The sequence below is a fragment of the Pongo pygmaeus genome, chromosome 14, assembly GCF_028885625.2.
Source record: "Pongo pygmaeus isolate AG05252 chromosome 14, NHGRI_mPonPyg2-v2.0_pri, whole genome shotgun sequence".
In the NCBI taxonomy this organism is placed as follows: domain Eukaryota; kingdom Metazoa; phylum Chordata; class Mammalia; order Primates; family Hominidae; genus Pongo; species Pongo pygmaeus.
In genome coordinates this window covers 76,999,061-77,002,975 of record NC_072387.2, presented here as the reverse complement: position 1 = coordinate 77,002,975, position 3,915 = coordinate 76,999,061, and the positions used below count along the sequence as shown (strand labels likewise).

Here is a 3,915-nt window from a genome sequence, read left to right as displayed (position 1 = left end):
AAGTGTAAAAACTTGCTTGTGATATATTACAGTTTAAAATACACCTTTGTGTATAATAACGGTAATACAATTACATTCTCACACAGAATCATTAGTTTTGTTTTGCCCATTGTCCCTATGCTTTAGAGAAAACAACACCAGATGTCTGACACTCACTCAGTAGTGAGTGTCATTACACTACTAAGCATAGCATTTAAGCCTCGAAAATTCAAGCCTCGAATCTTGAAATCCACTAGTTTTGTTGCACGAACTTGTAAGACTTAATGCAATGTATGCTACTAAAAAGTTTTCTATGCTTAAGAAATTAACTTATAAAATAAAAAGTTTAAAGACAAGCAATAATTTAAGAAAAAAGTAGATTTTTCTATTTTTTTCCCAAAAATATTTGAGTATAAATTAAGGGACACTTTATTTTTAATATCTTTAGTTTTTTTAAAAAACAATTGTGCTTGATATACACATAGATATGTATTATTAAAAGTGATTCTTCTAGCTATATGCTGGAATCTTAATTTCTGATACTTTACAGAAATATTTATTCATCAACAGTATTACTATGTAACATTAAATAGGTGATAACATTAGTTTATTTTAATTTTTCTTTTTACTTGCTATTATGCTTTCTCTCCTTGTGAATACTGAAGATGTACCAATACAAATATTTGTATTTTTCTTTAATCCAGTTCAGCTAGACAATGTCTTAATCTATACTTTTGGTTTGTTTTACCAAAATCCTACTAAGTTTTAGAAAGCATGATTTTCTGAAATCTCAAATAGGTAAAAATGGCCAGTTACTTGGTTTTAGCTTTTCTTCAGTAAATTTCATACAATACAGATAAGATTATAGATATTAAAGTAGACTAATTTTAATTAAAATATCTATACTTCTTGAAATACAAATTATATAAAGGAGAATAAGATAAAGCTCTCATTTACAATACAACGTCAGTATATGATTTTGCATATTATATAGGCAAACATGAAATCTAAGGTACCACAACAAACTTTAAAGTAATACACATACTTTAAATAATTAATATGGATATATGTGGCTAAAGGACAAACACTAAAAGAAGCAAAGTAATAAACATGGCTATTTTGCTTAAAGAATAACAGAATATAGCTAGCCTCTTGAATTTGTAGGTTCAAGATATGAAGATATTTATACTATCAATGTTAATTAAGAATTTGCATAGCTTTTGATGTTCTTTAAAATTCAAAATATATAATGTAAATATCTAAAGAGTATGTAATTGTAATTGTCAATAGTTTACTTATTCTAAATGCTAGATATTCAAATGCCTCCCTACTTCATTCAATCTAAGAAATTAATTCTACTTTTAGCAGCATATTTACAGAAATCCATGCTATAAAGGCACCTGCTTATAAGACAGGTGGTGCTATCTGCTTATATATGAGCGATAGGATCAAGAATAAAAGGTTGAATTTATTAAAGAACAGCAATGTACAATTTGTCCTCAAAAGTAAGTAGCCCTACATTTAAAAGAAAAACTGTGCTTTAGGGGAGCTCAGGGAATAATGGGTGAAATGTGTGAAATGTCAAGAATAATTAAGAAAAATGATAGTGTTAAATATCAGCAAAGGAAATACATCTTTCCTCCTACAATCTTCTCTTCCCATTTTCTTCTTTACTTTTAAATGTCATCTCTGTTCTCAAATTATTTAGGATAGTGCTTGCAAAAGGGTAGTATAATTTCTAGGTAATTTGACATATCCCCTCGATAAAATTGTTGTTTGGATATTTCTTTATTCGTGCTTCATTTAATATGAGTCCACTATTTTGTATGACTTAAATGGGTCAAAATTTAATAAAATCATATGAAAGGTGTCAGCTTTCCAAGGGAAGTAGCTTGATTTATCTTTGGATTTTTTTTAACCTCATTTCATAAAGTCTTTTTTTGTAAATGATTTACATGCAATTCTTTCATTTTATATATTCATATATATAATTATAAATTTAAATTATAAATCTAAATTTAGACTAACACCATAATGAGATATGCCACAGAGTAATTTTACTTTCATTACTAGTTAATTATACCAATCAGTTAATCCATATATTAGGGAAAGTTTTGATTTTGTTCTTTAACATAAATATTAAAACCACACATTTTTAACTTATTTTCTCTAATGAGTAATTAGAGCTGAAAGCATGTATTTAAACAATTGAAATTCTTCTGCTTTGATGAAAAAGGACAAAATTGTTCACACATTTCTTAGAACTAATTCAGACCCTTGGAAGAAAACAATTTAAAAATAAATTTTTATAAGCTCATATAAGATTAAAATATGCGATATTAAAAACTCAGTGTCCCTGATGTGATTCTGTCCTGAGCGGCTCTTCTCTTGAGCAGTGGTCGTTTATCTCCATCTGCCTTCTCCCCTACCTAAGTGCGTGCCGCCACGCGATGGGAGATTCGATGGACATGGACGTGTCCCCCCTGAGGCCCTAGAATTATCTTTTCAGTAGTGAACTAAAAGCCAACAAAGATGATCACTTTAAGGCGGATAATGATGAAAATGAGCACCAGTTATCTTTAAGAACGGTGAGTTTAGGGGCTGGTGCAAAGGATGAATTGCACATTGTTGAAGCAGAGGCAATGAATTGCGAAGGGATTCCAATTAAAGTAACCCTGACAACTTTGACAATGCCTGTACATCCAGTGGTTTCCCTTGGGGGCTTTGAAATGACACCACCAGTGCTCTTACGGTTGAAGTGTGGTTCAGGGCCAGTGCATATTAGTGGACAGCACTTAGTAGCTGGGGAGGAAAATGCAGAGTCAGAAGATGAAGAGGAGGAGGATGTGAAACTCTTAAGTATATCTGGAAAGCCTTCTGTCCCTGGAGGTGGTAGCAAGTTTCCACAGAAAAAAGTAAAACTTGTTAGTGATGAAGATGATGATGAAGATGATGATGATGATTTTGATGATGAGGAAACTGAAGAAAAAGCGCCAGTGAAGAAATCTATATGAGATACTCCAGCCAAAAATGCACAAAATTCAAATCAGAATGGAAAAGACTCAAAACCATCATCGACGCTAAGATCAAAGAACAAAAATCCTACAAAAAAACAGGAAAAAACTCCTAAAACACCAAAAGAACCTAGTGCTGTAGAAGACATTAAAGCAAAAATGCAAGCAAGTATAGAAAAAGTGGTTCCCTTCCCAAAGTGGAAGCCAAGTTCATGACTTATGTGAAGAATTGCTTCCGGATGACTGAGCAGGAGACTATTCAAGATCTCTGGCAGTGGAGGGAGTCTCTTTAAGAAAATAGTTCAAACAATTTGTTAAAAATTTTCCCCCTTATTTTATTTCTGTAACAGTTGATATCTGGCTGTCCTTTTTATAATGCAGAGTGAGAACTTTCCCTACCATGTTTGATAAATGTTGTCCAGATTCCATTGCCAAGGATGTGTTATCCAAAATGCCTGTTTAGTTTTTAAAGATGGAACTGCAACCTTTGCTTGGTTTTAAGTATGTGTGTAGTAGTATGATAGGACATAGTAGTGGTGGTAGTCAGACATGAAAATGGTGGGGAGACAAAAATATACATGTGAAATAAAACTCAGTATTTAAAAGGAAAACTCAATGTGTTACCTTTAAAATTTAATCACCATGTCAAACGATTCAAAGAAACAAAATAAATTATTTGAAAATGAAAATTTTGTCACAGATGAGAAACGAAGCCACAAGTAAATTGGCAGTAAGCAATGAAGGAAAGAAAGTGTGATGGCAGAATTATTTGTTTCAACTAGATGTTGGTTTTGACTTGCTAAAAAGTGATTGTCAGAGTCAAAAGAGATGCAAATTATTTGTAATTATTATGGATGTATAATAGTTTTATGCAGTTATGTGGTATTTGTGAAATTTTGATGTAAGCAAACAATGTGTAATA

General features: G+C 31.5%; 1 pseudogene; it reads left to right on the top strand.

Annotated features, from left to right (window-relative positions):
• The first annotated feature begins 2,429 nt into the window (after positions 1 to 2,429).
• LOC129011570 (nucleophosmin-like) lies at positions 2,430 to 3,286 on the top strand (annotated as a pseudogene).
• The last annotated feature ends 629 nt before the right edge of the window (positions 3,287 to 3,915 follow it).